The sequence below is a fragment of the Mesocricetus auratus genome, unplaced genomic scaffold, assembly GCF_017639785.1.
Source record: "Mesocricetus auratus isolate SY011 unplaced genomic scaffold, BCM_Maur_2.0 Super-Scaffold_100004, whole genome shotgun sequence".
NCBI classification, from domain to species: domain Eukaryota; kingdom Metazoa; phylum Chordata; class Mammalia; order Rodentia; family Cricetidae; genus Mesocricetus; species Mesocricetus auratus.
The window spans coordinates 99,133,253-99,151,549 of NW_024429189.1; the positions used below are offsets into that span (position 1 = coordinate 99,133,253).

At 43.2% G+C, this 18,297-nt stretch overlaps 1 long non-coding RNA gene across 1 annotated transcript in view; it reads left to right on the plus strand.

The window, feature by feature from the left end:
- The window catches only part of LOC106021029, a 30,776-nt gene extending 12,906 nt beyond the window's left edge, over positions 1–17,870 (plus strand). The window contains exons 2-5 of the long non-coding RNA XR_005877429.1: positions 1,295–1,359; positions 8,050–8,146; positions 9,078–9,191; positions 17,694–17,870. This is a non-coding gene — a long non-coding RNA (uncharacterized LOC106021029). The remainder of the gene's footprint in view (positions 1–1,294; positions 1,360–8,049; positions 8,147–9,077; positions 9,192–17,693) is intronic.
- The last annotated feature ends 427 nt before the right edge of the window (positions 17,871–18,297 follow it).

Here is an 18,297-nt window from a genome sequence, read left to right on the forward strand (position 1 = left end):
ACTGAAGTCCTCAAGACCCTGTCTCCAAAAACATAGATAAGTTGGTAGGTAGGTATATAGACAGATAGATGATAGAAACCTGAAGAAACCTCCAAGTTGCTGCCGAAAGGGAATTGTTTTTTAAAATATTTATTTATTTATATGAGTGCTTTGTTTTCTTCCATACCAGAAAAGAGCACCAGATCTCATTACAGATGGTTGTGAGCCACTATGTGGTTGTTGGGAATTGAACTCAGGACCTCTGGAAGAGCAGCCAGTGAGTGCTCTTAACTGCTGAGCCATCTCTCCAGCCCCCAGAAAGGGAATTTTTAAAAAAGATATTTTGTTTCCCTCAGCACTCAGGAGACAAAGGCTGGAAGATCTCTGAGTTCAAGTCCAGCCTCATCATTATAGCAAGCTCTAGGCTGCCAGGGCTACACAGTGAGAATTTCCAAAACATTAATTTCTAAAAATCATGTATGTGCATGTATATGTGTGTACATGAGTGCTGGTGCCCACAGAGACCAGAGGCATTGGGACGCCTGGAACTGGAGCTGTAGGCTCTGTAAGCCACCTGGTATGGGAGCTAGGAGCCCATCTTGGGTCTTCTGCAAGAACTTTTGTTTGTTTGTTTTGTGTTTCTCGGACAGGGTTTCTCTGTGTAGCTTTGGAGTGTATCCTGGCACTTGCTCTGTAGACCAGGCTGGCCTCGAATTCACAGAGATTCGCTTGCCTCTACCTCTCAAGTGCTGGGATTAAAGGCGTGTGCCACCAATGCCTGGCTCTGCAAGAGTTTTTAACTACTGAGCTATCTCTCCAGTTCCAGAAATTCTAACCACCTTCCCAAACTCATTTCATGTCACTGTCTTTGGCTCATAACACTAATCCTGCTCAGCCATAGGGTCTTTGTGTAAACTGTTTCATCTTCTAGGAACTCTTGCCCTAATCTTTTCTCGTCCTTTGGGTCTTAGCTTATTACTCAGAGTGTCCCCCCCCCATCCTGTCTGAAATAAGTCATTTTGTTCCTTTATGACTCGAGTCTTCTTTTTCCATCACCACAGTAAATCCCATTGTCCTAAGGCTAGCCCAGTTTTCCTACAGCTAAGCGAATTGAGTGTCTTAAAGAATGTGTTAGATCTGAAAAAAAAAATAGGAAAACAGCATTCCACTTTTCTACCTGGAAATCCCGCTGCATGTGACTGACTGCACAGCAACACTCAAATCTACATGCCGATAAGACACACTGGCACGTGACATAACAATGAGGATGCTCTTGAGACCCTTTCCGTGAAACCCAGTTCCTGTTTTGTTGTAGGCTGGGCCCTCGATGACACAGCTGTACTCAACTGAGCATGTAAACACCAGAAGAATTTTCTCACGGTAAGCCTCGTTTCCTGTGTTTCTCACTAGAGTCTGTTGTTTCTCTCCTTCTCTCCTTCTCTAAGACCACAGTCCCAGGAGATGTGCATGGAAACAGGAGCAGAAGACTTGAATGCAATTTAAATGCCATGGGAGCGCATGAATGAAATTGTAGATTAGATTCTGGCTCTTAGAAATTCGTACGTTTCTAGGAAATCTAACAATAGAAAGCCACACCAGTACAGCAACTCATTTAGGGACGGGGGAAGGCATTTAGAGTTCGCCCAGAGTACAACTTCTCACAAGACCCTTTGTCATATGTGCTGAGCTGACAACAGGTCTAATAATTATGCCGTTGAGTTTGTTTGCTTTTGTGTTTTGTATATATTGCTTGCAGCCCAGGCGGACCTTAAAGTTGAAATCCTCTTGCCTCAGTCTCTCAGTGGTGGGATCACAGGTGTGCACTGTCACACCTTGCATAATTATGCTTTGAAGTCACTTGGTGGAAATGCTGATCAACAGCCAAGTTTTCAGCAGAAATGAATGCAGGGGTCTGCCTCACTTGCTTCTGGCATTCAGAAAAGCACAAATCACCTTTGTTGACTTTGTTGATCCTGAACATCTAGTTCACAAGGGAGCCCCCAGAGAACCATCCTTCGAGAAGACAAAAATATTTTGTGTGTGTCAATATAATCTTATGAGCCTGGGGTACGGCTCAGTGGTAGGATGCTTGCCTGCTGTGTGCGAGGACTCAGGTTTGATCCCCAGTCCTGGAAAGAGTTAGGAAACGAGAGAGTCATAAAGTAGTGAGTGGGCAGATAAAGTCCTTAGGAAGAACCATATGTTTTGAAGAACAGATCTGCATAAGCAAAGCATTTTCACACAAATAAACTGACTTTTGCATCAAGGAAAAAAAAATGAGTCACCAGATACCACAAGGTCAAAGATCCCAGACTCCCACGTCCTTGAGGAAATGAACCCATCCTTGAGGAAATAAATGCTGTTTACATTAATTTCTCTAAGAAAGAAATTTTAGTGTGGAGCTGAAATCCTTTCTATGTTTTCTCCTGCCATCTTTGTGAAGTTTTGGTTCAGGACTCAGTGGAAAATTCAAACTAACACCAAAGAAATATTAAAGCCGGGCAGTGGTGGCGGTGGCGCACGCCTTTAATCCCAGCACTCAGGAGGCAGAGGCAGGCGGATCTCTGTGAGTTCGAGGCTGGGCTGGACTGATAGCCTCCAAAACAATACAGAGAAACCCTGTCTCGAAAAACCAAAAAAAAAAAAAAAAAAAAAAAAAGGAAAGAAAGAAAGAAAGAAATATTAGTACTATTGTCATTATTAGTTTCTGAGGCTGAGGCCTAACCCTAGGCCTCAGCAAATGCTCTCCCATGGAGCTTCAACCTCAGCCCAGAAACCTTAACTAATTAACCCTTCCTTCCTTCCTTCCTTCCTTCCTTCCTTCCTTCCTTCCTTCCCTCCCTCCTTCTCTCCCTCCTTCCTTTCTTCATTTCTTTCTTTTTTGGACAGGGTCTCACCATGAAGCCCTGGCTGGCCTTGTAACTCAATATGTAGACCAGGCTAGCCTTAAACTCAGAGAGACCTGCCTGCTTCTGCCTGCCCAGTGTTGGAATTAAAGGTGTATGCCACTATTCCTAATCAGAAACTTTAGTTTATCATAAAGGCCAGGCTATTGACCGACATTTTCATAAACCAGCTAACCAGACTTTATCTTAAGACTGTTTTTGCTTTCTTCCCTGTGAGAGGAATTATTTTTATAGGAGATAGGAGTTTCCCATTAACCCCCCACCTTCCCAATTCCTACTCTTCATCTTCATCCTTTTGGTTTTATGGGACAAGATCTGCAGCTCAGGTTGCCCATAAACTCACGACACCCTCTTGCCTCTGTCTCCTGAGTGCTGGGGTTACAGACAGGAGGTACCCGACTGGCTTTTGTTCCACTTCTGTGGGACATTACATCAGTCCCAAGTCTAACTTGCAGCATCTGGTGAACTGGAAGTTACAAAAAGCCATGAGACACAAACACAGCTCTCCTTTTGTTACTCAGCAGCGGAGACAGGAAGCTTGCCACACTCGGTGAGTCAGCCAAATTGGCCAATCCCAAAATCCAGCCTTCTTTACCCGCATCCTGTAGGAATGGGCCTGCTCCAAGCTCTTCCACTCTTAGGAAAGTAAAGCAAGACTAACAATGCAAATGTTCCAGAGCTGGGAGGAACTTAGAGGACTCTGCTACCCCTCATGCATTCTTTCCCTCTGCATTCCTCCCCTTCCTCTCCCCGCCTTTCTTTCTGACGGAATCAGAGTTATTTAAAAAGGATATTAATATAGATTTTTAAGTCTGAGCTAAAGTTAAGAGAAAGAATTTCAGGAAGAAAGCAAGACATGCCTGAAAGTATGGGTGTAGGCTCCTTAAAAGGCTTCTCTTGTAAATTTTCTTTAAAAAAAATCACTGACTAGTCTTTTATTTTGAAGTTGATGAACAGATTTGAATTTTCCTACTTTCAGGGTTGGAGAGACAGCTTCAGGGGTGAGGAACACTGGCTACTCCTCCAGAGGACCCAGATTTGATTCTCAGCACCCACATGGCAGCTCACAAGTATCTGTGACTCTAGTTCTAGGGGATCCTACAGCCTCTTCTGGTCTCCAGAGGCACCAGGCACACATTTGGTCCGTAGACATTCACATAGGTAAAATATCCTTGCACATAAAAATAAGATAATTTTAAAAGAAAAGATTTTCCTTTAAAAGAATTTTCCTACATTTTAAAATGACTTAGGAACAATCACTATTTTTTTTTTTAAAGAATGGGTTTCATGGCCCAGGCATTGGGTGGCGCACGCCTTTAATCCCAGCACTCAGGAGGCAGAGGCAGGCAGATCTCTGTGAGTTCAAGGCCAGCCTGATCTACAGAGCTAGTTCCAGGACAGCCTCCAAAACAATACAGAGAAACCCTGTCTCGAAAAAACCAAAAAAAAAAGAATGGGTTTCATGTAGACCATACTGACCTCAAAGTGGCTGTGTTACTGGAGTGCTGGGCTTACATGTGTGAATTGCCATGGCTTATTTATATGTTGGTGTGGATTAAACCCAGTACCTCATGCTTTCTAGACAAGCACTCTACCAACTGAACTACACCCTAGAACGTCCATGTGTATGTTCTAGGCAGGAAATCAGAAAGAAAAGAACTTTCCCTCTACAGTACACCTGACAGCCAGAAAGAAACCACAAGGATGTTGTCGGTAGCAACTGTTTATCAGTACGATAGACATTTAGTCCCTCTCAACTTATACAGTGGTGACACTTGTACAGGCTCTACTTCCCCATTCTCTTGACCAGGCCACATTGTCAGAACTCTTCCCTCTTGCTTCACTTGTCTCGTTAGCTCCAATAGAAACAGAAACAAAGGAGGATATGGGCATGATGGCAAATGTCTGCGATACCAGCACTTAAGAGATGGATCCAGGAGGATCAGAAGCTCAGGGCGATCTTTGGCTACACAGCAAGCTAGCCTCAGCTACATGAGACCCTATAATCCCCCCACTCCCCTCACAGATGTGGGAGTGGTACACATCTGTAATTCCAACACATGGAAGCTGAGGCATAAAATCCAGGCTGAGCTAAATAGCAGGTTTAAGGCTAGCCTAGGCTACATAAACCCTGTCTTAAAAAAAAAAATACAATGCTATTCCTGGTCTCCCTTTCTGTTTTTTTTTGTTTTCCACTTTAGTGGTCCTACACCCAAACCTTGCTAATTCATTCCTCTCCATCAGTTTGTTCTCCAGTAAACTCAAAACCCCTGCCTGGTGCTGAGAGATGGCTCAGCAGTAAGGAGCTGAACTGCTCTTACAGAGGGCCCAAGTTCAGTTCCCAATGCCCATGTCAGACCTATCACAATTGCCTATAACACCATCTCCAGGGAAGTCTGATACCTTTGGCTTCCACAGGCATTCCAACATGCACATAGCCACAAACAGACATGGGTGTAATTAGTAATAATACAATGGTTTTTTTTTTCTCTTTTGTTTTTTCAAGATAGAGTTTTTCTGTGTAACAGCCCAGGCTGTCCTGGAACTCACTTTGTAGACTTTAAATATTTTTACCTTTTTTTTTTTAAGCTATAGATTGAGCTCCAGCCCTTGTCCAAAGAGCTTGGTTTGAGTTCTGGTTCATTTCTCCTGAGCAGCACATGTCCTGTTGTCTGACTTGGAGCAACACTTTACAGTTCTTTCCAGAAAGTTCTTGTCTCTATCTTATTTTGTTTGTTTGTTTTTGTTTTTCTAGACAGGGTTTCTCTGTGGTTTTGGAGATTGTCCTGGAACTAGTTCTTGTAGACCAGGCTGGTCTCGAACTCACAGAGATCTGTCTGCCTCTGCCTCCCAAGTGCTGGGATTAAAGGCGTGTGCCACCACCGCCCGGCATCTTGTCTATATCTTGAAGTATTTCTCCATCATCTCAGATTTTAGATGAAAGTCTTTGGTCCATGTTTTTTTCTCCTTAAAGAAAGATTCATTTCTGTGTGTGTGTGTGTGTGTGTGTGTGTGTGTGTGATTGTTGAGCTAGAAAAGGGTGTTGCCTCTGCAAAAGTAGTGGGTGCTTTTAACCACTAAACAACTCTTCAGGAAAGATATACATATACAGACTCTGGGTGTGGTGCCTACCTGTGATCTTTGCACTGGGGAAATGACAGAAGGACCTGGTCCAGTCTTGGTTACATGAGAACCTGTTTTAAATCCCCTTTCCCCTACATAAAAACATCAACTTTTAGCACAGTCTGAATCTAAATATAAAAGGAGGAAGTAAAATGTTTTCCAAACACACCCTGTAATTTTCGAAGTTGTCTCTGTCCAAAGAATATAAAATTTCACCTTTTTCCATAAGCAGCATTCTCTCTTTTCCCTGATCTGCCTCGCCCTTCCTGGATCAGTGTGTAATTCTCAGGTCTCAGGAATATCAAAGAGATCTGTGATCTAACTGTTGTTTCTCCTCAACTGCTCTCAACAGCACAAAAGGGATCCAGCTGAAGCTGTTCACCAAATGGCGTGATAGAAACTGCTCTAGATGTCTGCGAGAAAACAAAATCCATGCAGTGTGTGTGTGTGTGTGTGTGTGTGTGTGTCTGTGTGTCTGTGTGTCTGTCTGTGTAGACTGCATATCCTGTATACATTACATTTCCTGCTTTCTGGAAACAAAAAAAATCTTGACTCAAAGCTGCATTCAAAGTGGCTCAATTCAGAATAAATGAAGAGCTATCAAATTCTGTGCAAGTTACACAGCACTCTTGAAATTCACCAGACAGGTTCAACAGTAATTTAACATTGATAATAATGGTGCTAATTACACAGCCTTCTTAGGAGTCTCCAGTGAATTCACATTTGACATAAGCACAGGAAAATCCCGCAAGTAAAATATTGCCATGGTACCCAGCACATGAGAAGCTTTGATTATTCGTGTGTATGTAACTGTCTGCAGGTGTTGCTTTCCTTTCTGTTGCTGCGATAAAACATCTCTTTCAAAAGTAACTTGGGGTGGTAGGGGCTGGTGGTAAAGGGTTTATTTGGCTTATACTTCCTGGTCACAGTCTGATACTGAGGGAAATCAGGCAGGAACTCTAGGAGGACCTTGAAGCAGAAACCATGGAGGAACACTGCTTGCTGACTTTACTCACTGGCTCATACTTAACTAGCCTTCTAATATAGCTCAGTGATGCTTGCCCAGGGAATGTTACTGTTCATAGTGGCCTTGCTTGCATCAATTAACAATGAACACAATACTCCATCAGCATGCTTACAGCCCAGTTGGTCTGGGCAATTCTTCAGTTGAGACTCCCATCCCAGGTGAGCCTAGGCTGTGTCAACTTGACACTTAAACGCTAACTAGAACAATGGATTATACATTTCCATTAAAAAAAAAAGCCCTACAGGGCCAGTGATAGCTTGGTGGGTAAAGGTGCTTGACACCAAGCCTAAAGATGATTTCTATACATGTTGATCCTAGCACTCACACACCCCTAATAAATAAACATAAATAAAATGAAAGTCCTGCAGCTTAGAAATTATTTCATGCTTTCATCTCTAGACCAAGCTTCAAAAGGCCTAGTTATGGTGCATGAAGAACTCTTGTACCTTTAAGGAGACCATGGTTAAAGGAAATATAGTCTTTACTTTTGTAAATTAGACACACACACACAAAACATGAGAAACACTAATAAATAAAATTTGAGAACATATTTTCTTTCCTTGAGTCAGGGTTCCATGTAGCCCAGGCTAGCCTCAAATTCCCTATGAAACACAAACTGGTCTTAAATTCATGATCCTTTGCTTCTACTCCCTCATTGCTGGAACAACAGGCATGTATCACCAGGCCTGGCTATTGGGAATGGGTCTTGCAATGTAGCTCAGGCTGGTCTTCAACTTGTAATCCCCCTGACTTTAGCTCTGGAGTGCTGGGACTGCAGTCATGTGCTACCACGGCCAACTTCCTGTAGCATTTTCAGAGGCACATTGTATTTCACTCAGACATTTCAATTTGCCTGATACTGAAGTGAAATCATTGGTTTATAAGTCCAGAATTGCAGAGGAAGGCTGGCAGCAGAGGGGGCTGGGCAAGCAGGTCAGGTTTCATGACTCTTTCTTACCTCCGCTGCTATGTTGTCTAATAAGCTTTTCCCATGCTCTTCTCACAATATGCCAGTAACTCAGAAGCCACAGCGCGTTCTTCGTTCTTCGTCCATATCCGGTGACAGAAAACTTCTCTTTGCTTTCCAGCCCTAACTCAAAAAACCAGCATGGTGAGTACTGGTGGAGGAGATCGGCTTTTCCTAGTGTCTTAAGAGGAAGGTTAAGGGCGTTGGCGGCGCAGGCCTTTAATCCCAGCACTTGGGAGGCAGAGGCAGGCGGATCTCTGTGAGTTCAAGACCAGCCTGGTCTACAGAGTGAGTTCCAGGACAGTCTCCAAAACAATACAGAGAAACCCTGTCTCAAAAAAAAAAAAAAAAAAAAGAGGAAGGTTAAATATGGAAAAAATTCACCCTACAAATGAATTGTAAAAATAGGGAAGGTACCTCTCCTGGGAGATGCTCATTCTATGAACAGTAGATCATGCGCTAATGGGTACCCTCCTTCCCTTCTTTCCTTCCTCCCCTGTTTTTTTGTTTTGTTTTTGTTTTTTTTCTCACAGTGGTCCAGGTTAGCCTTGAGTTGCCAAATCCTCCTGCCAGTGCTGGGACCGGTTGGATTTTCTGGGGGAGTAGCTTTCCTCTAACCCCCATGAAGCTAGGTCGCCAGCATGTCCTCCCTTGCCACATGAAACCCTATGCCACGATGACCTCTCCTAGTAAGAAAGTCACCATAGATCCATGAACAAAAGTAATTCTTTTCTTCATAAGTCACTGAGTCTCTAGCAACAGCAAACAGACCAAACAAATAGCAAATCTGAGGTGAGATCTTTTAGAGGTCATTGCTCTGTCTTCAACATTGTTGCTGACTGTTTACAGACACTTGTTGCTGAAGGGCATTTCTGGAAAGAACAAAAAAGACATAATCTCTAAGTAGCATCTGCCCATCCGTGTGTGTCCTATGAGTAACTATGAGGGCTGAAGGCAGGGAGGAAGCAATGATACACCTCATTGGGCAGCTAAGGAGACGAGATGTCGCCTGAGAGTCTCACCAGGGAGCTGTCCACTTTGTTTGTTTGTTTGTTTGTTTATTTGGTTTTTCCAGACAAGGAGAACAGGCAACAAGGAGAACAGGCTCCCAGAAGGTTGTGAGGCCAGATGTGGTAACCACACCCCCAGCATCTTTAACCCCAGCATTCCAGAGGCAAAGAGGAGCTCTGTGAGTCTGAGACCATCTTGGTCTAAAAAACAAGTTCCTGGCCAGCCAGGATTACATAGTGAGAGCCTGTAGAGGAGGAGAAGGAGGGGGAGGGGGAGGGGGAGGACGGGAGGAGAAAGCACAGCTGTGACTGCAGCTCTCAAGATCTCCTTTTCCATGCAATGATGTGGAGTTCAGAGGGTACATGTGAGCCATTGGTGGTCATAGCTTCCTTCTAGCCAGTATACCAATACTACAGACAAATTAAATTCCTACAAGTTCTGGGCTCATTTTTTTCTCATGAGAACAGAAGCATCAGGAGTTGAGGATGTATCACAGTTGGTAGAGTACTTGCTTAGTATGCATGAGGTCCTGGGTTCAATTGACAGCATTGAATAAACAGAGCATAGTGGTGCCCACCTACAATCTCTGAACTCAGCAGGGAGAGGCGGGAGAATAAGATGTTCCAGGTAATCCTCATCTATATGGTGGTTTCAAGGCCAACCTGGGTTATGTGTGAGACTGCCTCAAAGAAACAAAATAATTTTAAATAAAAATATGAACACAAACAGCAGAAGAAACATCTTAATGTTGGCAACATGGCTCTGAAGGTAAAAATACTTGCTACCAAGTCAGATTCTTGGAATTTGATCCCTGGGACCCATACGGTAAGTAGGTGAAAAATGATTCCCACGGGTTGTCGTTTTACACACACACATACACACACACAGTTGTTAGATAAGACTGAATATGGCCGGGCATTGGTGGTGCACGCCTTTAATCCCAGCACTCGGGAGGCAGAGGCAGGCGGATCTCTGTAAATTCAAGACCAGCTTGGACTACCAAGCGAGTTCTAGGACAGCCTCCAAAGCCACAGAGAAACCCTGTCTTGAAAAATAAAAAAACAAAACAAAACAAACAGACTATGATCAGCTGCTGGTGTTAAATAAATTTTGCTCTGCTCTTGGCTCATCTGAATCTCCTTCTTGAACATGAGGTACACAGGGTGCAACACTCTGCATTTTTCTCCTTGGTGATCAACTGATTTTACAGGTTGTTCCTGTCTCCTTGTTTTTGAGGCAGAGCTCAGGAGTGTGGGAGGAGACAAACTCTGAAAGGAAGGCAAATAATTTCAGACACTTCCTTATCCACCCATGTCACCCGCTAGGAGTCATGGGTTTTCTCCCAGGCAGTAAAGCCTTTTTCTGTTGGATTCAGATCTGAGCATGTTTGTGTTAAGAGCAAGGCAGATTTCCTAAGTGCTGCACTATTTTTAGAGGATCTTGGGAGAGGGAAGAGCTTGGAATCCACCTAAACTTAGACTCGGTTTTCAGTTCACAGTGTCTCTTAGGGATACAGTTTGCACGTGCACAAACATGTCACATCTATAGATTCCAGACTTCCTCTCTTCTGAGACCTCTAAGATGAGAAAGGGCACTATCTAGCACAAACCGAGGAGAGGGGATGAGATGGAGCTGCCGTCTGCATGGATCAGTGTTCTGGGAACTTACGGTGCACAGGCCTAAAGGTGGAAGGGGATTCCTTGGCCCCCGAGATAAAGCTCAGTAGGATTGCTTCAGCAGGTGGCAAGGAGAGGCTGGACAGTGGAGTAGGCAGTGATTCTGCAGTGGCAGAGTCTGGGCATTCTCCCAAAAGCAACAGGAAGGGTGATCAAGGGACTCATGCAGCTGGAGTCACCGTGTAGAAAAATTACCTTCAACCTTCATGACTCTGAGACAGTCCTCAATCAGAGCTCTTCCTTCAGGTCTTCTCTTCCTGTGCCGCATATCCTATCTGCCTCCCAACTGCCATTGCCTAGTCCCTAGAGGGTGACTAGGTTGTTCCATGATGAGAACAGAGAGGGACTGCTTACTCTTTGCTGTGGACTGTAGAGATCTCAAACCTCCTAAGACTGAAGCCCTATAGCCAGTGAGGATATTTGGAGATAGGGCTTTTAAGTTACAAAAGATGAGTCTTCATCTGGTAGCATTGCTGACCTTAAGGAGGGAGCTAGGGCTCTCTCTATTCATATGAGCACATTGAGAAAAGGCCATGTAAGCACACAGTAGAAATGTGGCCATCTATAAGCTAAGTCATGTAGCACCCTGATCTCAGACTTCTAGCTTCTAGAATCCTTTGTTTGTTACCTCATGATACTTTGTTATGATTATTCTAGCAGGCTGTATTAATTTTTAGTTATATTTATTTGTGTGTGTGTGTGTGTGTGTGTGTGTGTGTGTGTGTGTGTGTGTGTGTGCCCCAGCATGCATGTGGAGGTCAGAGAACAGCTCAAAGGAGTTGGTGATCTACTTTTATCCTGTGGATCCCAGGAACCGAACTCTGGTTGTCAGCCTTGGCAGCAGGCACACCACCAGCCATCTCTCCAGCCCCACATTAGTTTCCTATGAGTCTCTGTGAGCAAGATATCTGACCAAACTGAAGGGAGGAAAGAATCTTTAACCTTAGTGGGGCAAGTCTTACGGCTTTCTAGCAAACTCAGGAGCTCGGTTATTGTAACATCCTCTTTGAAAACATCGGAAAGTTTCTGCTCACTTCTTCAGTACCTGTGGCAAGACAGCAAATGAGACCCAGGAGAATTGTCAAAGGTCCACGTGACATTTGCTGCTTCTGTGCTCAGGTGAGTCCTGTGCAACCGGGCATGGCCACAGTTTCCATCCCAAGGGGTGCCCAGATCCATCTAGGATGGAGGATCCAAGTGCAAGCAGAGCCTTCTCACTTCAAAGGGGTGCCTTGTACTCCTCTGGCAGTCACCCAGTTTTCATCTTGATATCAGAGGCAGAAGCTCGTTCCAGCCTCTACATTTCTCTAGACAGCCTTCTAATGACCTTGTGCTTCCTTGAGTCACAACAATGATCTTTGTGTTCTTGAGTGTTTTCTGAACAGTTCGGCTGTTCTGCAAGGATAATCTGATAGGGGGCGTGGCCCCAGGTCAGTAGTAGAACATTTTTTTTACCATGTGAAAGGGCCTGGGATCAGTCTCGGGCACCAAGGGGAAAAGAGTTGGCATAGCAGTGTATATCTGTAACATCTATATATTTCAGCACTCAGAAGTTTGAGGCAGGAGCCAGCTGGAATTACATAATGAGGCCATGTCTAATTTTTTTTAATAAAAAAGAGATAGTTAGTTATATATCAGGGACTGAGCCGGGCGTTGGTGGCACATGCCTTTAATCCCAGCACTCGGGAGGCAGAGGCAGGTGGATCTCTGTGAGTTCAAGGCCAGCCTGGTCTACCGAGTGAGTTCCAGGACAGCCTCCAAAACAATACAGAGAAACCTTGTCTCGAAAAAACCAAAAAAAAAAAAAAAATATATATATATATATATATATATATATATATATATATATATCAGGGACTGTGGTGGGACACTTGCCTAGCATGTATGCATATATAAGGGCCATTTATTCTTCAGTACAAACATATACATATTACACCATATGTATTACAAATTATACCTACTTATATGTGAATTGTGTCTACTCTTAGGTTAAAGTGTTGATAGAAATATGGAAAAATCAGCAATCTTGGTACTCTTTTCTTTTTCTTCTTTTTATGTGTGTGTGTAATATGTGTATTTGTGTATGTGTTTGCATGTATGTGGGCACACTGTTGTGCCCAAATTCTGAACCCCAAAATCACTAAGAGGCCCATTTTGATGCAAAAGCGAAGAGTCTTTTATTAAAGTTATTTAAGGAGCTAACCCATTAGCTTGGGTCCTTCACCCAGCCACCATGGCAGATGGCTGGAGAACCTCAAGGCAGGGATCTTAAAGTGCAGTGTAAAGGGAGTATCTAGGGTATGCAAACGTCTCAGGATTGATGGGCTTCCAAGTTTGGATGACCTGCCCTGTGTTGATTGGTCAACTGGTTGTTATGGCCCATAGGCCCTCCCAGGGTGGTTGCTATGCTCTGCATGTCACTTGTCCATAAAGCACACCCAGAGCTGTAAAGCACAGCCAGCCTCTAAAAACAATACAGAGAAACCCTGTCTCAACCCCCCCCCCAAAAAAACAGTGTTGTAAAAATGAAACATGTTCTGAATCAAAAGGCACTAAGAATTGAATTTAAAAGACAAGGAGGAGCCGGGTATTGATGGCGCACACTTTTAATCCCAGCACTCGGGAGGCAGAGACAGGCGGATCTCTGTGAGTTCGAGACCAGCCTGGACTACCAAGGGAGTTCCAGGACAGCATCCAAAGCCACAGAGAAACCCTGTCTTGAAAAACCAAAAAAAAAAAAAAAAAAAAGACAAGGAGTTAGCACCAAAGAGGCAGAGACTGGGGTGGGAAATCTCTGAGTTTGAGGCCACCCAGAAGCTACATAGTGAAACTGTCTCAAAAAATAAAAAGGTAGGTTTTATGTTGTTTTGTTTTTTTGAGACAGGGTTTCTCTGTGTAATAGTACTGGCTGTCCTGGAATTCACTTTATAGACCAAGGTAGCATCAAACTCACAGAGATCTGCGTGCCTCTGCCTCTAGAGTGTTGGGATTAAAGGAGTATGCCACCACTGTCCAGATGATCAGGGGCTTTAAAAAGGAGAAGACTTAAGTAAAGATAGACATTTATGCTAGGAGGTGGTGGTGTACCCCTTTAGTCCCAGCGCTCGGGAAGCAGAGGCAGGCAGATCTCTGTGAGTTCGAGACCAGCCTGGTCTATAAGAGCTAGTTCCAGGACAGCCTCTAAAGCCACAGAGAAACCCTGTCTCAGAAAAAAAAGATAGAGATTTATTGTTATTATCTTACTTTTTAATACAAGAGCTCTCTACATAGACCAGTATGGTCTTACACTCACAGAGATCCACCTACCTCAGCCTCCCTAGTACTCGAATTAAAGCCATGTGCCTCCATGCCCATTCCAAAGATAGACATTTATATGTACATCAGTGAAAGGAATTTTAGACATCATATACATAGATGTAAGTCAACAAGAAAAGCAATCAGGTGTGATGGAATAGGCCGATAGTCCCAACACTCTGGCCTTAAATTACTGTGCAACCTTTGCTGGCCTCAAACTCATAGGGATCCTCCTGCCTCAGCCTCCTGAGTTTACTTGCATCAGCCCCTGTGCTTTGTGCTTGGGGTGGGAGTGTTTTTAGACAGCAGCCCAGGTTTAAGTTTAGAGCAATCATTTTGCTTCAGTCTCTTAAGTGCTGAGATTACAGGCGTAGTCTACCATTCTCAGAGTTGGTAAGGAGGTGTACTTTCTTTTTTTTTTTTTTTTTTTTTTTGGTTTTTCAAGACAGGGTTTCTCTGTATTGTTTTTGGGAGGTGTACTTTCTTAAAAACTTAAAAACTGATGGTGTCCAATACCTGTAAGGATAAACACTGTGGGTGAAACTGAGAACTGTCAGAGCCTTTGATAAGAGAGTTTAATGGTATACCTTTAAGTACATGCCATAGCACTTTAAATTTTGGTGATTTAGTCCAAAGAAATTGTTACTCATATACACCAAGGGCCAAATACAAGACAAGGCATGAGTCACAAGCTAGAGCCAGCACAACGCCTTGCATGAGAGAGTGAGCTATGATTCATATATTTTATTGACAACATGTAACAGCTACAAAGAAGATTTGAGCAGACCTGGAGGCCGTATCAAGACAAAATCTGGCACATGGATGACCAGTGAGTACTGCCAATGCTGAAATCGTGCTCAGAATGTCCTGATTATTGGGTTCTGGTGAAAATGAGTAAGAACTCATGCTTTGCCAGGCATGGTGGTACACACCTTTAGCACCAGCACTTAGGGCATGGAGGCAAGCAGATGCCTATGAGTTGGACTAGATAGTGAGACCCTGCCTCAACAATAAATAAATAAGAAAAATAAACAAATAAATAAATAAAGTTCATTTAAAAAGTTGTCAATGGGACATAGGAGGTTGTATTAGTGAGGGTTCTCCAGAATTATAGAACTTATGGAATGAATCTCTCTCTCTACTCTCTCTCTCTCTCTCTCTCTCTCTCTCTCTCTCTCTCTCTCTCTCACACACACACACACACACACACACACAAGTGCTTAGACTTACAGGCTATATTTCAATAATAGCTTGCTTTGAATGGAAATTCCAAGAAACTTGTAACTGCTCAGTCCCACAAGGCTGAGAGTCTCAGCTGGTCTTCTGTCTATGCTGGAATTCCAAAGAAGTAGGCTCCAATGCCAGTGTAGGAATGGATGTTCTGAAAGGTGAGGGCAAGCTGGTAAAGACAGAACACACACCATTGCTTCTTCTCTTGTCTTTATGTAGGCTTCCAGCAGAAGGTATGGCCAAGATTAAAGGTATGCCTACTCACCTTAAGATCTGGATTAAAGGTGTGTGTCATTCAGCCTCAAGATCTGGGCCAAAGGCATGTTGATCTCTTGCCTCGAGATCTGGATCTCGAGTGTGCCTTCCATTTCTAGATTATAGTTCATTCCAGGTATAGTCAAGTTGACAACCAAGAATGGCCATCACAGAAAGTCAGGTGTTCAAAGCCATCCTTGGCTATATTGTGAACTGGCTAAACCAATTTGACCCATACAAAATTCTGCTTCAAAGCAAAAAGAAAAAAAAATTTGGAGACCAAGCATAGAGTCAAGTCTTTAACATTAAAATTAATGTATCTAGGATTGGGAAGGTGAGTTAGTGAATAAAGCATTTGCCATGCAAGTGTGAAGACCCAAACTGAAATTCTCGGGAACCTACATTAGGTTGGATTCCATCTGTAGTCTCAGTGTTCCTGTGGTAGGATGGGCAGTGGAGACAGAAGAATTCTCAGAAGCTCCTGGGAAAGCTAGTCCGACAGACATATCAGTGAACAAAAGACTGTCTCAAACACAGTGGAAAGTGAGGACCAACATCTAAGATTGTTCTCTGATCTGCACAGTTGCACCATGGCCTACCTGGACTTATACACATGAATACACACACATACACCATGCATATAATTCGTATATGCATATACAAAAATGTACCTATCTGCATGTGTTTATACAAGCATAAAATATATATTTTTAATAGCAGTGTTATGGTCTTTTGTTTGTTTTACTTTTTTAAAGATTTATTTATTTATTGTATATACAGTGTTCTACCTGCATATATGACTGCAATCCAGAAGAGGGCATCAGATCTCATCAGACGTGGTTGTGAGCCACCATGTGGTTGGTGGGAATTGAACTCAGGACCTCTGAAAGAGCAGTCAGTGTTCAGTGCTTTTTACCACTGAGCCATATACCCAGTCTTGTTTGTTTGTTTGTTCTTTAGAGACAGGGCTTTACTATATACTCAGGCCAGCCAATGATGATCCTTCTGCCTTAGCCTCCCAAATGGTGGGATTATATTTTCTAGTTCCAGTGGTGTTCATTTTAGAGGAATAGAGGTTACAATGGGGGGACAGCAGATTCTACAGCTGTTATTTATTTTTGTAGAGCAATAAATATAACTTTCACAAATAAAACACTATACCACTTCCTTCTTTTGAAGACAAGCCCTTCCTTTCTAGTTGGTATGGAACTTACTATGTAGTTTAGAACTTATGGAAATCCTCCTGCCTTCGTGTCTCAAGTGCTAGGATTACAGATAAACAACATCATATCTGACTGCAATGAGACTATTTAAAGCCTCAACATTATATGCATACACATATATGTACACCTACATACTCTCACCTCCACATAGGCACACCTTCATAGCTATACCTTAGGCAAGGCCATACAAGGTTGATTCTAGGTCCTAAGCTATAGAATAGCCAACATGGAAGAATTTTGAAAAATCATGCAATTTTTTTACTGGTTTGTATCTACTTTTTGCCTACATAGGCAACTTCCTCAGCAACATGGAAACAAACAAGTGAATTTGGGTCTTAGTTCACAAGGTCAATGTCTAAGAACTGGTCTGGGTTGTATACAACTGTAATATCAGTCCTGGGGAAGGAGGGGTAGGCATGTGGGTTTTGAGTTCCAGGCCAGCCTGGGCTGTATATTGAGACCCTACTTCAAAACTGAGAGCTGGAGTGTGGAATATTCCTTTATACTGTGTGAATATATGCCACTGTGATTGGCTTAATAAAAAAGCTGAATGGCCAGCAGGGAGGCAGGAGAGAGAATGCTGGGGAGAAGAGTGGAGTCAGGATGTCATAAGACACGGAGCAAGCAGGATGGGAAGTTCACAGATGAATAGAAGTGAGTTAATTTAAGTTGTAAGAGCTAGCTAAAAACAAACCTAAACTATCGGCTGAGCAGTTATAATTAATAATAAATCTCTGTGTGTTGATTTGGGAGTCAGCTGATGGGACAGAGCTGGCCAGCAGTCCTGATGAAGAACTCTGCCTACACTGGAGTACAGTTTAGAGATAGAGCATTTGCCTGGAGTGCACAAGGCCTGAGTGTGCTCTCCAGGCCTTCCAACAAACACTGATGACAACATTCTGCTTAGAGCTCACCTTCTAGAATGGCAGACCGGTCCAGTTTCTCCTGGTTTCATCTTACCCCTCCTGCTCACTGTAGTTGTGTGTTTCCTACTGTCTCCAGGCACTGAGAGCAGACCCACCTCACGCCTGTAGGATTTGTGTCTTTGGAGGTGGTCCTGGTGAAGACTCCATCCAAGGTATCCAGGAAAAGGAAGAATTGTCCATCCTGTGCAATTTACCTCGGGTCTCATATGCTACTCTTGTCCTAGATTGAACAGATTTAAACAGTTTTAACACAGTTGCTTCTGATGCATCTTATTTATTTATTTATTTGTGTGTTTGTTTGTCTATCTATCTATATCTATCTATCTGGGTTTTTTTTTTGAGACAGGGTTTCTTTGTGTAGCCCTGGTTGTCCTAGAACTTGCTCTATAGACCAGGCTGACCTCGAACTCAGAGATCCACCTGCCTCTGAAGTGCTAGGATTAAAGGTGTGTACCATCATCTCCCATCATGACTTTTTTTTTAATTTAACAAATGAATAAAACTGCAAATACAGCTAACAATGCTGTCTCTCTCTTGCCAGATTTTCTCTTCTACTTATTTCATAGACATTTTTAGCTCCTGAGAACAGTATGGTCCTAGGTCTTCCCACATTTCAATGTGCATCAACCAGGTCCAAGCAGGCCACAGACAATGGGAAGAGACACCTGTTCAATGAAGTC